The sequence below is a fragment of the Rousettus aegyptiacus genome, unplaced genomic scaffold, assembly GCF_014176215.1.
Source record: "Rousettus aegyptiacus isolate mRouAeg1 unplaced genomic scaffold, mRouAeg1.p scaffold_m13_p_7, whole genome shotgun sequence".
Taxonomy (NCBI): Eukaryota; Metazoa; Chordata; class Mammalia; order Chiroptera; family Pteropodidae; genus Rousettus; species Rousettus aegyptiacus.
The window spans coordinates 99,764,826-99,788,315 of record NW_023416310.1 but is presented as its reverse complement, the minus strand read 5'-3'; the positions used below and the strand labels follow the sequence as shown (position 1 = coordinate 99,788,315).

At 40.2% G+C, this 23,490-nt stretch overlaps 1 long non-coding RNA gene across 3 annotated transcripts in view; it reads left to right on the top strand.

Moving 5' to 3' along the window:
* The window catches only part of LOC118605473, a 52,850-nt gene that overhangs the window by 16,255 nt on the left and 13,105 nt on the right, over positions 1-23,490 (top strand). For 2 of the 3 annotated variants that reach the window (XR_004952173.1, XR_004952174.1), the window contains exons 2-7: positions 4,984-5,109; positions 8,931-8,985; positions 12,925-13,018; positions 18,592-18,723; positions 20,207-20,342; positions 21,441-21,591. This is a non-coding gene — a long non-coding RNA (uncharacterized LOC118605473). Of the gene's footprint in view, positions 1-4,983; positions 5,110-5,903; positions 5,992-8,930; positions 8,986-12,924; positions 13,019-18,591; positions 18,724-20,206; positions 20,343-21,440; positions 21,592-23,490 lie in introns of those variants that run through there. The other variant, XR_004952175.1, reaches the window with a different exon arrangement.

Sequence of the window (23,490 nt, the reverse complement as noted above, 5' to 3'; positions counted from 1 at the left end):
TTACAACTTTGAATACCAAGGGCCAAGGGTTGCAAGTCTAGGTGCTTAAAATGAGAAGACTGTCCATAGCATTTCAGAAATGTAGCTGCAATTTAAATTGCTTCTATTAAGATTCAAGGCTGAGTAAAATGCTTCTCTGTGTCAGTCAAGTAAACAGCCAGTGCTCTTACAAACACATATGTGCACAAACACTCACTCACATGAACACGCACCCCCTCTCTAACGTAAAGGCTCCATCTTTCACAGCCAACTCTCAGCTAATGCACACTTTCCTGGCAGGTATGTAGGACACAGATCCTGTACCTTCTCTGACCCTGCTGTTCAGCTACAAATCATGACTGAGTTTAAAGACCTACACAGCAAAGAGGGGGACAGTTTATACCTCAGAGCCTCGCAGATAAGGATACACTCTGGCCTCTGCTACTTCCTAGCACTGTGACCTTAAAAAATGACCAGCTTCATTTTTAGTGAAAAGAGCATAAAAATAACATCACCTTCCCAAGGTAGTCAGGTGGATTAAATGTGGCGAAATGTGCAAAAAATTTAGCAAGGCGGCACAAAGTAAGTGTGCAATAATAGCTATAAGCTCTCATTATGGTCGTCACTGAAACTCTTCCCAATAGAGAGATTGTGCAGTTATGTGGCATACTGATTCAGAACTTCATACCGGAAGGCAGGTGAAAGAAGGGCGGAGATGAGTACTCTTTAGTGATGAAGAAAAATTTCTTGACACCTCTATAGATTCTTTCCTTCAGCCCCTGTTATTCTCAGAACTGGTTCTCAACTGGTCCTCAGAACAAGCGTGTGTACCTATTTAAATCTCTACTCAGCCATAAGAAGAGATGAAATACTGCTATTTGCGACAACATGGATGGACCTTGAGATAATCATGCTAAGCGAAAAAGCCAGACAGAAAAAGTTGAAAATCACATAATATCACATAAATGTTGAATGTAAACCTAAAAGCAACAAAGGAACAGGACAAACAGAGACTCATGGACTGGACTATAGACTAGTGGTAACCAGAGGGTGGTGGGGGGGTGAGGGAGGAGCAGAAGGTAGACAGGGAAAAGGGGGTCAAAAATAGGGGAGTGGGGGGAGAATGAAGTGGGTAAAGGGGATCAAATATATGGTAGCTGAAGGAAACTGGACTTTGGGCTCTAAACACACAAGAATATACAGATGTTAATGACAATGTACACCTGAAAATTATATAATTATTTTAACCAATGTTACTCTAATAAACTTAATAAAAAATAAAATTAATTAATTAAAAGGAACAAATAATAAACATGCACATAAAGAAAAAGGATAAAGAATAAAGAAAACACAAACTAAATGACATAAGAGAGGAAAGATAAAATGAACAAAATCTTAAACTTTGTAATTTGTAGTTACGAGGATTTGGTTCAAATGTAAGACCTGTAATTCTTTGGGTTCAAAATGTGTGAGCATAGACTGTTACTAGTTAAGAGGCAAATTTCACAAATAAATGAACGAATGAATGATTGAATAAATAAATTTAACAAATGAATGAATGAAGCTTAGTCTGGTATGAAAGATAAACCACTGAAATGGAGCAGGCACAGACGGACTCACGAACAAAAACGGTGTGCGAAGGCACGGTTTGTTTAGGAAGTCCGCTTAAGCTGGTATGGATGACTGGATCCATAGGTGGAAAAATAATGCAAAGCCACTTTCCTGTTTAGTTTTCAGAACTGAACGAGGGAGAGACAGCCTGTGTCCTCCCTGTAGGCCACGCTTGTACAGCTGGCTCTGCTGGGATCTGTCCCACTGCATGCAGGCTCCTGACACCAGGAACTAGGCAGCTCAGAGCTGGACCAGTCTCTGCTTCATTGAGGCAAACGTCCCAGACTAACGTAGTTCCTTCAGCTTGGTTGTAAAAGAATATAACAAAATGGAGTATTTCTTCTTTTTAATGTTACCTTCATTTTAATTATAAAATAACATTTATATAGAAAACGTTGGAAAATACTCCAAAAATACAGGTGAAAAATTAAATATACTGTAATCACATCACTCACAGTTCACTATTGAGATATTGGTATATATCCTTCCAGAATTTTAATACAATGAGATATATATTTTTTAAAAAGGAGATAATATTTTATCATTATTTCCTCATTTAATAGAACATGAATATATCTACATATAAGTAGTTGCATATAGAATGTAATTTTGTTGGTTCTATAGTATTCCACCTTGTGATGATATCCTTAATTACCTAACCAACCTCTAATTTTGTCCAGGTGGCTCGTATCTGATTTTTTTACTCTTATGAATGACTAAGTGATAAACGGCCTTCTAACTACATCTGTGAGCCCATCCAAGAGTATTTCTTCCTTAAGAATTAGAATCGTTGATTAATGAGTACATACAGTTCTGAGGCTTCTGATGTGTTTTACTGAGAGATTTGCATCAATTTTTACTCCACCAGCAGCAAATGAGTTCATTCAGACTTGGGAGGTAAATCTTAGCTAGTCTAATCCAGTGGTGGTGACTCTGTAGCCCTTTCCAGTGACTGGGTTAGTCATGGGTACATGACACAGTTCCAGCCAGTAGAGCCTGAAGGACATCTTCTTGAGGGCTTCTAGGAAATGGGTCCCTCTTTGATGAAAAGACACAGAAGGGAAAACTGCCTTTTTAAAAAAATTTCTTGAAGTGGAAGGGGATGTCTAGAAACTTGGGCTGCTGCAACCACAAAGTGACCAGGAGAGGGCATGCATGAAGGACAAGAGACAATGTGGAGAGGATGACAGAGGGAAAGATGGAAAAAACGGATAATTGACAGCACGACAAGCCACCGAAGTAACAACCAGGGGCCAACCAACTCCAGACTAGACTCTTGTATGAGATAATAAACATTCTGATTTTCTGAGCTACATGTAGTCAAATGTTCTGTAATTTGTAATGAAAAAGTCCTACTTAGTTAATAAGCAAAAGTGATATAGAATGGCTTTAATGTTCATTGTCTTGATTACAGTGAGCTCTAGCTTTTTTTTTTTTTTAACTTGGCCACAATGTTGCTTCTTTTGTGAACTGACTTTTATGTCTGTTGCTATTGCCTTTATATTGAGTTATAAAAGTATCTTGTATTTAAATTATTAACCCTCTGTTGTAAGTGCCACAAATATTTTTTCCTAGTTCCAGACTTTTGAACATGTTGAAAACTTTCTGTATTTAACATGAGTCTTTTTTTCTGATTTTTTCATTTGCTTTTATGCTTAGTATTTTGTAACACATACAACAGATATTCATCTATATTTTGCTCTAGTTCTTTCACAGTTTTATTTTTAAAATTATTTCTTTAATATATATTTTGGTGAATAATATGAAATAAAGATCTATTTAAGAAAAATGTAGACAAATTCTGACACTATTTATCGTAAAGGACAAAACTTCCTGCATTGATTCATAGTATCTTTAGCTATATTAATAATCTACTTGGGCCAGTTCGGAGTTTTCATTTTCATGAATATCTGTTCTCTGTTTATACTAGAATCATATTACTTTAGTAATTGTAACTCTTTAATATATTTTATTATCTTGCAATACAAGCCCAACTTTATTATTATTTTGCAAGCTTTTTTTGGTTACTTCCACTGACTTTTTTTTATATATGATTTTATAAAATATTATTTAAATGTTCCTCAAAATCCTATTAGGTTGTTTTTTTTGTTTGTTTTTTGAATTACATTACAATTATAAAATAATGTAAAGAGAATTAACAGCTTTATAACAGTGACTTTTTATTCAGGACCATATTTCATCTGCCAAATTTTTTAAATCTTATTTGATTTTTGTTTTAATTTTTGGTATATAATTCCTATACATTTAACTTTTTCCCTAACTAATTAGTTTTTTTAGAAAAGTGATGCATTTGCTTCTATAAGAAAAACAATCATTACTTTTTAAAAATTATATGGTACTGATGTCAGTAACAACTCTTCAATAATAAAGCTAGTCAGATAATTATGCAGTTCTCAATCTTTCAAAAAATATTAATGAGTATTGGACAGGAGCAGTATCAAAGTGGACACTTAGCTTTCAATAGTGTCCTCAGTGTTATGATCTTTCTTCTAATGCCAAGGGGTAAATAGTCTAATTTTAGAAGGAGGGAAAGATAATTGTTATTCAATAAACCTAAAATCTCTCAAAGGTCAGATAGGTTAAGATGATTATACCAATTATTAGATAAATGAAAAGCATCTCTCTTTTACATACTTAACCTCAAATAAACACTGTACAACATAAATAAAGCTGTGTTTACTGAAGTACTTAAAATACTTGTAAATCAGTCTCCCACTTGGCATTATTATATAAAAATAACACTATTTCATAGCCCAAAATTAAATGGTACTGCCCGGAGGACCTATGAAAGTACAGAAGCCTTTAGAATTCTGCCCTCTGGGAAGAAACTATTTATATTGTGTTTATATTTAATATTTATATTGTGTGTTCACCTCCCATAGTTAGATTTCTTTCTGTCACCACATATTTGACCCCTTTTACCTCATCTATCTCCCCCTTCCCCCTACCCTCTGGTAACCACTAGTCTACTGTCCATGTCCATGAGTTTAACTTAATTTTATATTAACTTAATATAATGATGTAAATAAATGTTATTTCTATAAATTTCTATTTCATTTACCCTTTCTATGGTATTATTTTTGTACATATTACATCTATTAAAATTATAAATGCAGCAATGCATTATTGCTTTACCATTTCTAGTAATTTCTTTAGCCCGGTACAACTTTGCTCCCACCTACCTCCTTTGTGCTGTCATTGGCAAGTGTATTACACATATTTTAAAGTTCTATATGTTATAGGCCCAATATTACATTATATGCATATTATTTTATGCAGTTGCTTTTTAAATCAGCTATCAGAAGAAGAAAATATGCATTTATACTGTTTTTCATAATTACCTTTACCAGTGCTCTTTGTTTTACCTTTTAGATTCGAATTACTATCTGGGGTCACTTCCTTTCAGCCTGAAGAAATTCAGTTGCTTATTCTCTTTGAGCTTCAGTTTCCTCATCCTCAACTTCCTCATCTGTAAAGTGAAGATAATAAATTCAACAGGTAAGAATCTCTAGTTTCAAGTGTCAGAAAACCTACCTTAATCTGGCAGAATACACATACATACATGCATGCGTACATATACGTGCATGCATAAATATACACATAGATGCATAGGAATATAAAAAGCTTTGAGGTAGGGCTAGCTCCAGGCAGAGTTGAATCTAGAAATTCAAATGAGGCCAGCCAAATGCATCGGCTCTTCATCTCTTGGTTCTGTTCTCCTTTCTGTAGACTCCATTTTCAACTCCCCGTTGCTGTTGTCAGCAGCTACATTTATATCTCTGTCCTCCCAGGTTAATATCCAGCGAGAGAGGATAAATGCTTGTGCTTCTCTCTGAGCAGTCTCAGCAAACATCTCACTGTATGTTACTCTCTTTGCTAGGTCAAATGCCCATTCCTCAGCCAATCACCATGACCGAGGAAATAGGATGTTCTGATTGGCCAGCTCTGGTTCACATGACCCCTTGCAGCCAAGGCTATGTCAACTCCTCATGTATCATATGGCTAGGAATAGGGAAGAGAGCAGTCTCCGGAGGAACACTGGAGTGCTGTAACCAAAAAGAAGAGCAAGAGATAACACAGGGCCAAACATCTATAGCTGTTTACCTCATGAAGACCATTTTCATAAGTCTGAAATGAGGGAATCCTGGTAAATTACCAAGCACATTGCTTGGCACATAGTAACACTCAATAAGTGGGAACTATTCAGAAAGCAAATCATTTCTTAAACTTCAACCTCTCTTTTTCATAAGGTGTTTTTTTTCCTAGAAACATCATCTCCTAAAGGAACAAAAGGATCTGAAATCAATCTTTTTCCCTGAAACCTAAATAGGAACAAAGGTATTAGAACTTGACTCCTTCCAAGGTTGAATTCTTGTTGAGGTAGGCCAAGGGAAAACATAGGAAAAGCGGGAAAATGAAGGGGGAAGGGAAACAGCCTCACTGCTGACTCATGAAGAGACCTAGGATTGAATCCTCATTCCAGAGTACATCCCTCACCTCTCTGAGCCTCAGTGCCAGGTGCCGTGCTGAGTTCTTTAACAAATATCCCATTAATCCTTTCAGCCATCCTAGGTAGGCACTATTACTGCATCTTCACTTTACAGATGAGGAACCTGAGGCTCAGAGAGATTGCATAGCTGGCTCAGAAGCACTCCACTTATAAGCTGAGGTTCAGCTTGGGTTTCTGATCACTCTTTTCATTCAGTCTTATAGCCAGCCTGTTCTTTTTAGTCTGATGCACCTGTAAATGTGCTGGGACAGTCGTGGGTGGCTACTTCTATCTCCCTACCCAGCCACCTTCAGTCTGCATGCATATGTGCACACACGTGCGCACACACATGCTCAGTCGTAGTAGCACATGCCCCTTCCTTCTTCCCTGTTTGTACTGGAGTCACTTTCTCCTCTACTTCATGATCACTAGTTAAAAGTTTCTCTAGGTGAAAGAGACAGGCCCCGGAATCAGAGGAGTCTACACAGACTCCCTGTTCATAGCAGCCAGGATCTCAGGGGCCTCTTAGGAACAGAGATGTAGGGGAGCACCTCAGTCGCCATTCTCTGGACCTTGTTGACAGGTTCAGAGTTGTATGCCTGCTCTTGAAGAACTACTCTGTGTTGGCCTGTGTGTCCTGGTTGCCAGAGGACCAACTTAATAGAACCTCAGTGGCCATAATGAGAGAGTTTCAATGCCATGAACCATATTTATAGTATAAAGAACAATTCAGAAAGATAGGGAGGGAAGGCAGAGAAATTTCTGTGTGCCCAGCTCATATGTATAGATTGCACAATTAGATACATTTCAAAATGAAATCCTACTTCCTAGGTTTATATATTTTGTCTCTGGGCCCCCATGCATTTCAGGCATTCTGTGGAGACAATGATTCTGTTCCTATCAGCACTTTAATTCAGGTACAAGACCTCATGTCTCTGTTTCCCAGATAGTTCCCATGAAGGTACTTGAATTTCAATTCTATTGGTCCCGACTTTTGTTCTCATGCATTTGGGCCTGTTAGGGCTCATTAAACTCCCGGCAGTTCTCTACCAGCTCCTGACCTTCCTCCATGAATGATGTGGAACAGTTACAGGAATATTTAGGTACTAATGTTTTGAAACAAGGTAGAAAAATAGCAAAGAAGGTTTCGGCAACTTGCCAAAGGTCACACAGCTGGTTGGTAGTAAAACCAGGGTTCGACGTTAGAAGTCTGGTCTCAGAGGAGGTGCACTTAGCTTCAGCTCTGCTCTTGGTTCTCTCCTTTCACGTGATGAACTCTGCGCGGCAGTAGGCTGTGGTTTATGTTTGGAGTCATGAAATACTTGACTTATTAATTCAGTCTACTCCTTTGAATCACAAAAACCCTTAGACAGGGATTCTCAAAATTGGCTTTCCATTGCAATCATCTGAGCTTTACAAAGCCGTAATATCTGGGTCTCATCCTGAAGATTCTGAGGGAATCGATCTGGGCTTTGTCCTGGACAATAGGGTTTTCGAAAGCTCCTTAGGTGATTCTAACATGCAGCATGGCTGAGAACCCCTGCTCTAACAACCTGAGCATCAGCTGATTCACCTGGCAAGGATGGTCTCATTCGGTCTACACCGATTTGATTTCCAGGCGTTGCTGACACACAGAAACGCTCACTAAATGTATCAGTTTAGACACACCCAAAGGTTGTATAATGCAGCATCACTCACCGGCCTGTGGCTGCCAGGTCCCTATTTTGGCATCCTCCACTGCTAGGCCCTTGAAGGATGTGTGTTTAGGTGTAATAGCATGGTGCCATGTCTCACACTGTCTGTACTAATCCCTACAGCTGTTGAAGCTGTCACTTCAGAAATGCCATTGTAATATGAAGGGTTCTTCTTAAAATAGTGTTTTTATCTTCCAAAGTCTGTATTAACTAGAACTTTGGAATATGCACAGCTCCTGTGCAACTACAGTAAAGATAAAACCCACTTATCTCTGTTTTACACCTGTCTGTGCTTCTGGGAAGCCTTTCCTACCTAGCAGGGCCAGGAAAATATTTAGCACAGGGAGTTTTTACATTCCCAGGAAAAATCACAGTAGAGTGACATACCCAAGACTTGTGTGGGAAGACTCAGCCAATCCCAGGAAAGTGATCAGCTCCTCCTTCTGAAAGACTAGCCTTCTTTTCAGAAAAGAGTCTGAAATGCAGACTGGTCCCAGTGAGCTATTAGATGTGCTGCCGAGGGAGGTGAGGTGGCCATGGAAAACCAGAGCTCAGGATTCAGCCATCCATCCATTCCACTGACATGTTCATACCATGAGCACCTGCTCCAGCCTTTGCCAGGCCCTGGGACCAGCAGTAAACAAGGCAAGCACGGCCCCTGCCTTATGGAGCTCACAAGCTAATGAGGAGGATGGACATTAAATAATTAAAGTCAAATAAGTACATAACTACAAATTGTGATAAATGCTGGGAAAGGAAAACAAGGTGGTATGCAAGGGAATAGAGGGAATCTCGTTGATACTGGATGGTGAGAGAAGGGTGGGGCAGCCACCTGGACCTAAGGGATGAGGCGGATGTGGCTGGAGTGGGGAAAAGAGCATTCTAGGAAGGGAACTTTATGGGGGAATGCTAAGCACCTTCCTCAAGGAATTAGCATGACCAGAGGCAGCCGTGAGTAAGGACAAGAAGGCTATTAGGAGATCTGGGAGAGGGAGGTCAAGGTCAGATCACTCAGGGCCTTGGAGACCAGAAAGGGGTCTTGGGATTTTATCCTGAGCCTCATGGAAAGTTTTGGAGGTTGTTTAAGTGGGGGCCTGGTGGGACTAGGGATTACATGACCATCATTTGCCTTCCAGGAGGAGAAAAGATTGAAGAAGCACAGATGGTTGGGAGGATACTGGAGAGAAGAAGGTGAGAGGCGATAGTTCAAAGCATCCTTGCCCATCTGACTAACCTCACCTTTCTCTTGCCTGTGTCCTCAGAGTGAGGGAACAGCAAGTATGTCCGCTGCATATCAGCACTTGTGTTTTCTGTGTCTGAAGGAGTGAGGCAGCTAGGGCGGAGGTTGGCCTTGACATTGTCACTCACTCTCTTCCACACTGGCCTCTGGGATCAACAGAGTTGCAGCTCTTTGTTTCTGCGCTGACCTGCAGGATTCTTGCCCTTGAGAAGCACTGTGTGTGTCTCAGCCCTTTGGTGATGAACAAACACCTGGGTATTTTTACCCTCAGTATCTCTTCCGTCTGTCTCCTGTGTTCCGGCCTTTCTGCTGCTGTCTCAGTCCGAGCTCTGACCTCCTTTCGCCTGGCGTGCTGCAGTAGATTTCTGACTTCTCTGCCAGTTGGTTTAGAAGCATCAGTATCTTCTGCTGATCAAGCTCACCTTGAACTATGACTCATCTTTCCAGATCCAGTTTTCAGGACACCACTCCCCTGCCTTTTTTTTTTTGGCTCATCATTGCACTAAACTGATGATGATCAATAAACTAAATTGAAGTTCTTTCATTTGCATTCAAATGTCCAAAGTACCTCTGCCTTTTCATCTCCTGCGCCCTGGATTAGGTAACGGCAGATAGGACCATTCTTTGTTCTGCCGCTATGGCCTTTGGTCTCCTATCTTCTGTCTTTGAAACTGGCCCTGCCTCTCAGATCTTTTCTGCGAGGGACAAGAGCACCTTGCTCATGGTATTTACTCCCTAGCCTCAGTCTCTGTCTTTGCCATTCACCTCTTCTGTGTGTTCTGTGAGGGCGCATGCTGTAGGTTATCCTCACTGTCATTGCTCATCGTAGTCCTGGGCTGAGGAGACCCTGAGCATACTTGGACACATGGGCCTGAAAGTTTCTTTCCTTTTCACCCCGTCCTCAGGGAACCCTATTTGTTTACCAATGAGTCACTTCATTCTTTACGTCTGGATGCTTAGTTCTCTCTTATTCTGCTTTGTCTCTTTTGGCACTGATCATGCCAGCTAGTGTTTTCTTTTAGTGGAAGAGAGGGCTCCATACTTTTTTTCCAAGCCAGTTTTACCTCTACACTGTAAGTTGCTCAGTTCCAAGGGTCCCTTCTTCAGTGATAGAAGGCAGAAGACTCACTTTAGTTTCACCTTTTCTGCTTGTGAACGGTCACAAATTGATAGTGCAAGCCTGTGTGTGTGCCACCTTCTTCGGACCCCCGAAGGGTTTGCAGGCTCCCACGTCTGCAGACCAGCATTAAATGGGCATGTCACAAGGCATCAGCAGATGGTTATATGAGCAGAAAGTACCCTTAGAGAAGTGTCAGAAAACATAACTGTGGCCCTGCATGGCATGGCTTCAATCGCTATAGCTCCTGATTGCTAATTTCTCAAGTATCTTTACTAGGTTTCAGGGACATCACAACTTTTATATGTCAAAGAAAATGGGATCAGTACCACCCTGCACTTAACCAGGAACATGTCTCATGACAAGTTAACAGGCTTAGGGTAATGTTCTTCAAAAATTCGGCGTGATTCCTGATATCGTGCCTTCTTCCACATGTATTTCTTAACTTTTAAACTCAATTAAAAAATAAATTATAAATTATAAGAAGAATGACACTACCAAAAAGTGGTGAGAATTTGGAGCAACAGGAATTCTCACCTATTGTCGATAGAAGTATAAAATTGTACAACCATCAGCCTAAGAGCCTTTTGGTTTCTTATGAGACTAAATATACATCTATGCTATAAACCACTCTTAGGCCTTTACCCAAGAGAAATGAAAATATGTCCATAGAAGTACTTCTACTCAAGTGTACGTAGCAGCCTAAGTGTCCATCAGTAGAAGAATCCATAACAAACTGAATGCTCATACAGTGTGCATACATACAGTGAAATACTATGCAGCAGTAAAAAGGAACACACAGCCAATGTATACCACGCCATGGATGAACCTGGAAAACATGCTCAGTGACAGGAAACTTGCACAAAAGATGATGTATTATATGATTCCCTTTATATGAAGTTCTAGAACAGGCAAAACTGACTTATAACCGAAGAAATTGAAACAGTGGTTGCCTCTGAGAGAACTGAGGGCAGGAGTTGACTGGGAAGGGTCACAATGCAACTTTCTGGGATGATGGTAATGTTCTCTGTCTTGATAGGAGTTTCGGTTACTCAGGTATATGCATTTGTCAAAACTCAGAATACACACTTAAATTGTGTGCATTTCACTATAGGTAAATTTTCATTGAAAGATATAATACACAAATATTTAGCTTAATGATTTTCATGGTGAAATATTTAGGAGGAAGTATACTATTGTCTACAATTTACTTTGAAACAAAATACAGAATGAAGCAATGGATGGACAGATGGAGTGTCAGTGCTAGAACTTAGGCGGTGGATATTTGGTATTCACTGTAAAGTTTTTTCAACTACCATGTATAGTATAAGGCCCAAAAGTAAGTCTTTAATATTTTGTGCTACCTTAACATCTGGTAAAATTGGGAGAGCCTCAAATGGCCTTAAATTCCCCTCCCCGCTCTGTTCTCGTGGATAAGGTCTCCTAGCCTAATAACCCTCCTTATCTAGAGGACAGATGCAGTACCTGCTTATCCCTGAGTAGGCGGTTTCCGTTTCCTGCCAGTCTCAGGAATTATTTGACCAAGTCAATCACATCCTCCCAAGGGGCCAGGGGACTACCTCATCCTCTTGATACTGCAAAGCCCACATCCCAGCTTCTGCTTGTTCACTCTGTTTCTGGATGAAACCCCTGCGTGGCTCTGCATGACATGTGGTGGCCTCCTCTCCCAGGTGGTGAGTGTATGTGACTAATTACTCTCATCTGTCCAGTGTCAGGTGTCCTGTGTTTGGCGATTCCCATAGCCCAAGGATGAGAATGCCTCCTTCACTGACAGAATGAGTAGGAGGGCAATTAAAACATTGTGTATTTGGAATTTTCATAATAAAATGTTGGGAAAAAAAACTTAAGTGCCCTATAGTGAGTGATGTTACAAAGAAGAAAGCATTACTTTTCACTTCATTCAACTTAGAGTTCACTTAGGGAAATTCTAAATAGTACTAATCCATGCACCAGAACTTCAGGTATACACACTACTTCTCTCCATCGTTGGTCCTGACTTGCTCAGGCTCTGGCAGTGAGAAGAGCCGCGCAAGAACCGTGTATCAGAATGCAGCACCTGGCACACTTCAGAGTAAAGAGCCCTTCCTGCTCACTAGCTCGGTGACCTTTAGGCAGATCACTTCACCCTCTGGGCCTCATGCTTCGTCCATAAAAACAAAGAGTTTCCACAGTTCACCCTTGCAGCTCTAACAGTCTAAGAATTGTAATTTTAAGGTAGCATAAGGTTCTGCACTTATAAGTGCCCTGTGACAGGAAAAAGGAAAGGGACATCTTATGACTGGGTCTCTGATCCCTGTGTTGTCACTTATTTGGAAATAGTGTATTCTAAGGAAAACATGTTTCCCGATTTCTACCTAGACATGATCCCATAGAGCAGGAAGTTTATTGCCTTCCTAATTTAATTGTCTGGTTTTGAGAATTTGCATATTAGCCAGGGGAAACAGCTTTTTTTCTTTTCTTTCTTTCTTTTTTTTTTTTTTTTTGTGGTTACACTAATACATTCCATTGTGAACCAAATAATTGAACACTTCAACCCAGCTCTCTTCTGGACAACAATTTGGAGGAGAGCCATGGTTTTTTCTAACTCAAAGAAAGGTTAATGTGAAGCTTTCGAATGGGGGCAGGCCACATCTGTGCAGTGGAGTTGGCCATGTGACTAAGCGGGATGTGTGGATCAAATTGTCACACATGGCCAAGACAGATTCACCACATGCCTGCAGAGATAACAGTTTTTTTCTGTCATTCTTCTCAGGCTTCAGCTCTCTGAAGATTGGGAAGGATAATGGCTGATCTGGGACATATTCACTGAGGACAAAACCAGATGCTTTTTAGACGTCTTTTTGGGGGTACGTTAAAATCTGGCTGAAAGCTTGTGGGAAAAAGGAAAGATAGTATGAATGATCTGCGGATACCTGTATTCCTCTGCCTGTGAAAATGCAGTTACCCCTCACCGGTAGGAACTTTCCCCTGAATGAGGAATGGGCTTGCTCTAAACCAGGATTTCTCTACCTCAGCACTATTGATATTTTGGAGCAGATCATTCTTTATTCTGGGAGACCGTGTGGTGCATTGTGGGATGTGTAGCAACATCTCTGGCCTCTTACCAGCAGATCCTGTTAGTACCGCCCTCGTTGTGACAACCAAAATATCTCCAGACATTTCCGGTCTCCCCAAGTTTGTAATTAGTGCTCTGAACCACCCTCAGTCCCTCAAGCTCTGTAGTCACGAGAAGGTTGGGTGGGGCAAGGAGAGCAGGTGCCCCGCCACCCTGGTCCCAGGTGGCAGTGAAGAAAGTTCAGTTTCTAAAGAATGTTCTCAAGTTGGCACAATTTTTTTAAATTGTGGTAAAATACATACAATAATGTATAAATGGCCATCTTAACCATTTTTAAGTGTGGTTCAGTGGTGTTAAGTCTGTTCACATCTTTGTACAGCCAATCACCAGAACTTTTTCATCTTTCCAAAATGAGACTCTGTGCATTGAACAGTTTCCATTTCTGTCTGTGTCAAGCCCCGGGCTGTCACTGTTCTATCTTCTGTCTCTAGAATTTGACCACTCGAGGCACCTCACATGATTGAAATCGCACGGTATTTGTCTTTTCGTGACTGGCTTATGCCACTGAGCATAATGTCCTCAAGGTTCATCTATGTTGTAGCATGTGTCAGAATTTTCCATTTTAAAGCTGAAAAGATTCCATCATATGTGTCCATATGGCACATTTTGTTTATCTGTTCATCCACTGATAGACCCTTGGGTGTCTTCCCCCTTTCAGCTTTTGGGAATAATGCTACTATGATCAAGAATGCACAGGCATCTCTTTAACACCCTGCTTTCAGTTCTTTGGGGGTATTTACCCAGAAGTGGAATTGGTAGAGCATGAGTTAATTCTATTTTTAATTTTCTGATGAACTCCCATTCTGTTTTTCATAGTGGCTCTACCATTTTACATTCACAGCAGCAGTGCACAAGAATTTTAGTTTCTCCACAACCGAGCCAACATTTGTTATTTTCTTTTTCTTTTTTCTTGTTTTTAGCAGACATCTTAATTAGTGTGAGGTTGTATTTCATTTGGTTTTGATTTGTGTTTCATTAATGATTAGTGGTGTTGAGAATCTTTGCATATGCTGATTGACCTGTATATCTTTGGAGAAATGTCTAGTCATATTCTTTGCCCATTTTTAATTGAATTATTTGTCTTTTGTTGTTGAGTTATATGAGTTCTTTATATATTCTAGATTTAACTGTTTATTAGCTATATGATTTGCAAATATTTTCTCCCATTTCATAGGTTGCCTTTTTACTCTGTTAATTATGTCTTTTGATACACAGAAGTTTTTAATTTTAGTGTATTTGAATTTATTTTTATTTTTATTGCTTGTGCCTTTGGTGTCATATACAAGAAATCATTGCCAAATTCAGTGTCATAAAATTCTCCCCCTTTGTTTTCTTCTAAGAGTTTAATAGTCTCAGTTCTTACATTTAGATCTTTGATCTATTTTGTGGCACATACTTTTATAATTAATACTATTATGTGACATAGTTCCCTGGGGCCTGAGGCAGCCACCTCACTGGGTCACTTGTGTGTGGAGTCATGGTTAAAGTAATAAGCTAACTTCCCTTGCTATGACCTCCTGTGAAGTTTTTGCCATCATTCCTGATAGTAATAGAGGGGTCTCCCATATGCTTACAGGCAAGTTCAGTCAGTCACTGTAGTTAATTGCTGTGTATGGTCATCCCTTGGGCACCATCGAGTCCAGTGAATACCACTGTCTTGTCTAGATCTAAACCATCTCTAAACTGCTGACACTTAACGCCAGGCATGCCTCTGCTTTTCCATTAAACACTATCATTTCCCGTAATCCATTACTGCCACTTCCACCAGCTCTCCTGGGGACTGCCAGCAGCATGCCAGAGTTCTCAAGGTGCTGGAGCTGTGTGGTAGTCTGGGGTGATGTGGGGGAGCGTGCCTCCACCACTTTATGGTGGTACATTGTCCTAAAGTGGCTACCCAGTTAGGTTTTGTTTTATTTTAGCAATATAGCACTTTCAGTATTTGATTGACAGTTTCCACCCTCTTTAAAACTGAGATGTGAATTCATGGGAGTGAGGCTGAGCTAGAAGCATCAGGTGGCAGGCCAGCTACCGTGCCGTGCTCTCCATTCCGATCACAGAGCTTTGTGACTGGGTGAAACCCATGGAGCCGGGCTCCTCGTTCCCTGGGGAGGAGCCTTTTCCCATAAGGGTCTTCAATTCCTCATGCAGCCGGACATTTGTTTGCCTCTCTTTCGTTCGTCTGACTTTCAGTACTCCAGCTTAGTGTTCCACTAAGACCCCTCCTGAATTATATGACACCTGTGAGCTCAGGAGAGCTACCTCACTGCCATGCTGAGGATTTGCTGTGAGTTAGTCTTGGCACTGAATAAAGCTCCAGTGTAGGATGTTCCCCAGGAGGTACATAAATCTCATCTATTTGGCACTTATGAAGAATCTGTATTCTGTCTTAAGAAGGGATATTTATCATATACCATCCAATATTTATGAGTTTATTTGAATCCCACAATGAAACAAAGTGCAATATCTAACCAGAAAACACCAGTAATTCTCCCAGTGTGCATTATTGTTGACATACTTTTAACTTAATTTTAATTACATTTTCTTACCACTGAAACATTGGCATCTGTGTGACAATAATTCAAAGTGCTCCAACTTGAGGGAGATGGAAAAACAGCACAAAATAAGTTGGCAGCGAAGCCAGGAAAAAACTAGAATTGCAGCTTCAGGTTGCCAGCACCTGTTAGGCTTGCAGATGGGTCAGATGGCACACACAACCCCTAGAACTTTCCCCTGGTTGAGCAGGAAAATTGATTTTCCTCTGTGCCTAAACCTCTCATTGGACCGGTGAATGGGCTCCCTAAAGTTATGTGTATAATTAACAATTGTATTAATAGAGAGGTGTTGTGAGAGTTTAGCAAGATGGCACAAGGAAGGTAGGCAGCACTGTTCCTGGTATTTAGCTCAGTAAATACTACTTTAAGAAATAACTTTCTATTCCTCAAAGCACTCAAAGGCAAGGGAAATAAAAGAAAAAATAAATGAATGGGACTATATCAAACTAAAAAGCTTCTGCACAGCAAAAGAAACCACCAACAAGGTAAAGAGACAACCATCCAAATGGGAAAATATATTTGCAAGCAATGCCTCCGATAAGGGCCTAATATCTAAAATATACAAAGAATTTATACAACTCAGTAACAACAAAAAAACAAACAATCCAATTAAAAACTGGGGAGAAGACCTGAGCAGACACTTCTCCTAAGAAGACCTACAAATGACCAACAAACATATGAAAGGATGCTCAACATTGCTAGCTATTAAGGAAATGCACATCAAAACCAGAATGAGATACCATCTCACACCTGTTAGAATGCCTGTTATTAACAGGACAAGTAATAACAAATGCTAGAGAGGATGTGGAGAAAAAGGAACTCTCATACACTGTGGGTGGGACTGCAAATTGGTACAGCCACTGTGGAAAACAGTATGGAGGTTCCTCAAAAAACTAAGAATTGATCTACCATATGATCCAGCAATCCCTATAATGAATATTTACCCCAAAGGCTTGAAAACTAATGTCTAAAAAGATATTTGCTCATCAATGCTCATAGCAGCAGCATTCATCGTGGACCGGACATGGAAGCAACCGAAGTGTCCTACAGTAGATGATTTGCTAAAGAAGCTGTGGTACATATATACAATGAAATATTATTACTCAGCCATAAGAAGAGATAAATACTGCCATTTGCAACAACATGGATGGACTTTGAAATAATCATGCTAAGCAAAGTAAGCCACACAGAAAAAGTTGAAAACTACATGCTATCACTTATATGTGGGATATAAACCTAAAAGCAGTGAACAAACATGACAAACAGAGACTCATGGACATGGACATGGACATGGACAACAGACTAATGGTTACTAGAGGGTAGAGGGTCAAATGTGTGGTGACAGAAATCTACAGGTGGTGAACACACAATGCAAAATTTATATGAGTTACCGTTGAATTATATACTTGAAACCTACTGAATTTCATTAACCAATGTCACCATAATAAAAAATATAAAACAAACAAACAAACAAATAAATAAAATGTACATTTAGGGTGCAGTGTTGTATGGGAGAAAGAAAATTGGTGCTAGAGTCCTACAATTGTGATCCAGCAACCTTGGGAACCTCATCTTTCTCACCTATAAGATGGAGATACCTTCACCTTCAAACAATAGTTGTAAATATTAAATGAGATAATATAGTTCTTAACAGAGTGCTTAGTTCGTCATCATTGTCATGAAGTGGTAATAACATTTAATATTTATTGATCACCAGCTGTATATCCAGCGCTTAGCATTCTAAGTAGGTGGTCTTATTATATCTATTTGATCGATGAGGAAACTGAAATTCTAATAGATTAAGTGACTTGCCTTAGGTCACATAACTAATAAATACTAATTGTTGAATTGAAGCCATATCAGTTTTATGTTCAAGCTCATGAAATTAACCTGTCAATTTGACCTCTTTGTTGCAGGACTTTCTCCAGTAATGCTCAGTGGTTTGGGATTAGAGGATCCAGACAGGCATGCTGATTGAGGGCAGGGATGGATGAAGCAGGAAAATGGGAGAGAAAAAAGTTGGTAGCCAAGGAGTGCTCTGTCGAAATGGCTGTGTGAGAAATGACTCCAAACAAGAGGATGTGTGCATGAATGTGGGTGGAAAGAAGGGGGCAGAGAAAGGGATATTAGGAAACTGCCATGAAGCCTAAGAGCAATGCACTGAGCATATCAAGCAAATCAGATGATTAGAAGGCAAGACGAGGTCCCCAACAATCCACACAAGCAGTCTCTTCTGCACAATCCGCAATGGCTTCTAATGGCTCCCAAGTGAAAAATGGAAACACATTTGCATTGTGCTGACTGGATTTTACTTGTAGAAATGAAACCACAGCAGGATTAAGAAAGCCATGGTAATCTCATCTTCACTCACTATGTGGAGACCCTTCTCTAAATTCCACAGTAGAAGAAAAATGCATGGTTGAGAATATTAAAACCATAAGAAAAATAGAGTTGCCAAGACCAAGGTCACAGGAAACTCTATGAACGCCCTTCTAAAACTTTCATATTCAACAATATAAAATAAATCCAACTTGGTCCAATTAAAAGAATATCAACTGCATTTAATATATTTTAAACTAACAGTAACTGGTACTATACAATTAATTTATGTGTAATGGAAAAATGTAATATTACCCTTCCTTGAAGCTTCAGGAGAATGCCTGGAAATTCATTTTGCTTTGTCATGGGTATCATATCATTTTTTTTTTCCTATTTGCTTTTCATTACAAATGTTTAATTCTTTTTTGAGTAGATGACTCAGACTTTTTGACTCCCGTTTGCCTGGCCCTGTTACGGTGCGAGTGACTGAGACCTAAGCACAAGCAATCCATCGATATCCTCTTAGATTTGTACACGTAGCTCTCTCTTCCCAGCGAAAATCAAGGTGAGCTCTGAGCCTTGCTTAACCCCTTTCAGCTTTTTTTCCCTCTTTCCCAAGTCTTTATCATAAAAACCTCCATTCTATTTTACTCCTTTATATTCCCAAGCCTTATTTTCTTCTTATGATAATAGCTACTAAAAATTATATGCTATAATTGAAGTTCTCATTGGTGCATAAAATTTGACACAACTAGAGCTCTGTGTTCAAGTATTTTAAGCACAGGATGTGCATGTGGTTTGAGAAAGATTATAACCTAGTGCTCTAGGTCAGAATCGAAAGTGTTTTCATACTTTTATCAGGCAAAAAGTCTTTCCAAATTCAGCTTTAGGGGAGTCTAGTGAGCTCTCTCTCAGATAAAGCTGAGGGTCATTCATCAGCCGTCTTACTGTAGAACCTCACAGAGACTAAAAAACCTCTTCTTTAGAACGGTGTGTAACATTGATATTGACATGGTACCGTTAATACACCCCAAAGATGGAAAGAGCATTCCAAATGTCATTTTATGCCAGTTGAGACAACAAGAATGGCTGTTGGCCTGCAAACTAACTAAAACTATGTCAGGGACAACCAGTGTTGGCAAGCGTGTATTAAAACAGGCACTGGTATACAACCAGTGGCATCCTAAGTTGGTACCTCTCTCCTGGAAGTACACTTGGCAATATGTTCTAGAGCTTTTCATCTTAATTTTATATACACAGGCAACTTCTCACTTCAAATTGGATTCTTATGTTTATCTCTTTTGGGGGAGTGATAGCATAGGAATGGCATGGCACAGGGAGTGATATTTTCTCCATAAATTTCAAAATTGGCCCTAGGAGTTTACTTCAAGAGATGAAATGTTGTGATTCTGTCCTAAGAGGCAGTTCTCTTTTGGAGGGTCCTGCAGAATCAGGCACCTGAGCCTGAGCCCGACGGCCAGCCCAGGGACTGTGGTTAACCAAACAAACTTGAATGTTTCCTGAGGAGGCCTCTTGACAGCCACACAGTCGACAGTCCTTTGCAACACTTTGACCAACTGCTCCCTGTTCATTCTAACTGCAACAGAGAACGTAAATATAATTTACTCTGAAGAAATGAGAGATTGATGTATTTTAGTGTTAGGATGGAAAGAAACGGTCCCAGAGAACAAAACAAGTATGAGCAAAAATGAAGAGCAGCAGTAGTTTGTGTGCATTTTGATGTAATTCGTAGTTTTGGAGCCCAGGATGAGTAACTTTGCGTATAGGTGGCAACAACAGAAGTGACTCAGAAGTCCTCAGGCAAACTGTTAAACAAAGGCGATTTTAGAAAACACACGAAACTGAACTTGTGAACCTGCTACGATTGGGAAAGTTGTACTTCGGCTTATATTTATCTGTGATTTTGTTATTTTTTTAAATGAGTAATAAGCAAAAATTTAAAGCAAATGTCAACATGTGAAAAGTTAATATAATATGAGTAATTGACATTTTTTCTTTCTACTTTTCCACATTTTTTAAATTCTCAGGATAAATATTCTGTTGCTGTTTTCTTACTCTGCCGTGATAATTCTCACATCACATATCAAGTGCTGCTTGTGGGCATAGACTCTGCTAACACACAGACAATGCTGTGAGCTACAGACTGGTCTCATCTGTTTCCAGGTAAGGAAACTGAGGCTTAGAGAAATTATTGACTTGTCCAGAGTTATTCATTAAAAAAATGGCAAAGCTGAGGTTCAGGCCCCTGTCTGTCACTCCAAAACCTGCAACTGCAGCCAATATGCTATAGAGCTTCTGCTTCCTGTGAAATAGAAATTGAACTTTCTGGAGTCTATATTAAGAAGATAGAAATCTAGATAAAGGTTTGTGCACATGTATGTGCATCGCGACATTATTTATAAAGGTAAAGGTTGGGAAGACAGTTAAAAAATAATAATACATGCTTATGATAGATGTTTATGCACTTCTGGAAACTTTTTAAGTTTAAAATACTTAAAATCATGCAGGACAAGTATTTACCAAAATATCAAGCATAAAAAAGCAGAATATAAAAGTTTGGAGAAGCCAAACTTTGTAACCATATGTGATGTCAATGAGAAAGCGGAAAGAAAACAGCCTTGTCTGGGTCTTCTAGTTCTGCTTCACCTAGAGAGAAAAAGGGTTATTTATCTACTGCCTTACGTGAAGGGGTTTAGACTTCTGTTAGGAAGGAAAAGAAGGGAAATGGCGCTGACTATACAAGCGGTGGTTTTCACGCAATCATCTTTATGGTTCTGTAACATATTCACACCGATTTTGGTACACACACTTCAGTAATCCTGACACAATCATGGAAAACTCACTCATACTCTTGAGTCTTGTTCAGCTGACAAGTCCAGTTTCAGCTGCAAAATCTCCAGATAATGGGCAGTTCTTCCCTTCAGATCTAAATGGTCTGGTGACATAGGGCCAGGAGACATTTGGGTATGGTGGGGCCTGAAGCTTATACAATGTGGAAGGCCCTGTTTAAGGAAAAATAATATTATATCATAAATACAAAATTGGCACAGACAAGGAAGTTACTTAGAATGAGAGAACAAATTATAAGAAACTATCAGATGTTAAAGGCTAATTTCATAATTCAAATGTCTATAGAGAGAATAGAAAGGTGATACAGTCTTTATTTTTTTGTTATTGAAAGTTTAGGAAATTTCTTTCAACTTTACAACTTGTTTTCTTATTTGTAATACCACAGTTGTAACACTGCATTTTCCTACTCAGGCAGTTCTTTTTGCTGCAAGATGAACTTGAGGAGAATTCTAGCCGTTTAATCTCACAGAACACAAGTTCAGATTGTAGCTTCTACAGCAGCTGATTCAGCCTGCTTCTGGGACCTCCCAGTTCCTTCTGGCGCCACCACTCTTGACCTGGGGTAAGTGAGATAGCCAAGTGGTGACGAGTGCTGGGTCGTCTTGGCCTCCAGGCAAGGAGCAGAGCAGTCTCTCAATCACATAGTTCTACTTTGGATTAAAGACAGGCTTTTGTATTATCAGAGATCTCCAGGGAAACAGAACCAATAGGGTGTGTATATAAATGTTTTTAATAAATTGTCTCAGGTGATTGTGGAGGCCCACAAGTCCAAAATCTGCAGAATAAGCTGGCAGGCTAAAGACCTTTGAAGAGCCGACATTGGCGCTTGGAGTCCAAAGGCAGACTGGAGGCTGGTTGAATTCCGTCTTCCTTGGGGGACCTACATCTTTTTTCTCTTTACCTTTCAATGAGCTGAATGAGACCTACCCACATTATGGAGGATAATTTTCTTTACATAAAGTCTACTGATTTAAATATTAATCTCATCTAAAAATTCCTTTACAGCAACATTTAGATTGATATTTGACCAATATCTGGGTACTGTGGCCTAGCCAAGTTGACACATAAAATCAACCATCAACAGCTCCAGATGCTGAAACGTGGTGTAGCAGGGGCGGGGTGTTCCTGGGGGGTAGGCAGATGGAGAGGTAGACCTGGTACCCACGGACCCTACCGAAAGCATCAGGACCATACCCGAGTGTAGGGAGTAAACCCCCAGACTGGACAGTAGTCCAGGCCTCCGGCTGCTGTGTCCTGTCTCTCCCATGACACAAAAATAGAGCACACTGGATCTTGGAAAGGGCCCATGCAAGTCAGCGTCCCTGACACCAGAACCTCACGGTACGTGTTTCTATACCTATGACTAAAAAACAGTTTTTTAAAAAATTCCCAAACCAATCATCATTCAGTAGTGAAGAAGGAAGGAGTTAACATCATAGCACTTTCTGTTTAGAAAGTAGAGAAAAGAAACAATGCATAACGGTTACTAGTACTAGTACTGCTGCTGGACAAAACTGGTAAGGACCCTCTGCCTGGGCAATGGAAACCTGATTGTCCTGGCTGGGACAATGGTCCCATTGTGGCGCCCTCGGTGGCCATCCCTGGTGTGTGTTCTGAGGCGGGTGGGGTTATATGTGCCCCTCCGAGGATGCACAGCTTTCACAGTCCACTTCCTGATATACCAGATTCCAAGTTCAAGGGATTGCTTAGAAATTAGGCATGTAGACTATTGTCATCCAGCCTAGGGCTCTCTTTGCTGATAGAGGTCCCTTGCAAACTTAGTTTCTCATCTCTGCTTTTACAAAATTTAGTGGGTACTCAGGTATCCAGAGTTAGGTATGTTCTCTTCCACTGTGCTATTTTTATCTCCCTGACCTGAAGTTTAACTTTCTTACCTTGAATTACTTCAGGCTAATGGCCTCATTTGCAAAAGCAGCAACAGGCATCCTCTCCTTACCCCCAGGCCTCATCCTGCGCTCACCTTCCCAATGGACGCAGTAATCGCCTCTGTCAGGGAACACTCAGGAGAAGGTGGTGGGAAGAGGCCTATGGCAGCAAGCTTATCTTTTCCACAAATATCATCTTTCTAAATCTTCTTCCTCTTCTAACTCTAGCTTGGGATGGAGAATTCAGCCTTTCTGACCTTAAACATGTTCAAATAAGTGGACATTTATTCAAGTAGGGCATTAGGGCACAAGCAAAAAAGGCTTCCTTTTAGTAAAGCTGCCTTGTGTTCTCTTTGCTCTTAGAGTTTAGTCCAACCTGAATTTATCTCTTGTAAGACCATGCTAAAAGCTAAAAAAGCAGCTCCAAGTGTACCAATAGCCTGCAATTTCCCACCATTTCCCTTAATGAAATAGCCTCTTTTGGCACATGGTCTCTGCCCTAAGGAACAGTAGGCGGCGACACATCGGCAAAGTATTTTCTGGTGTCACCAGCCAGGTAACTAGCTTGCTAAACG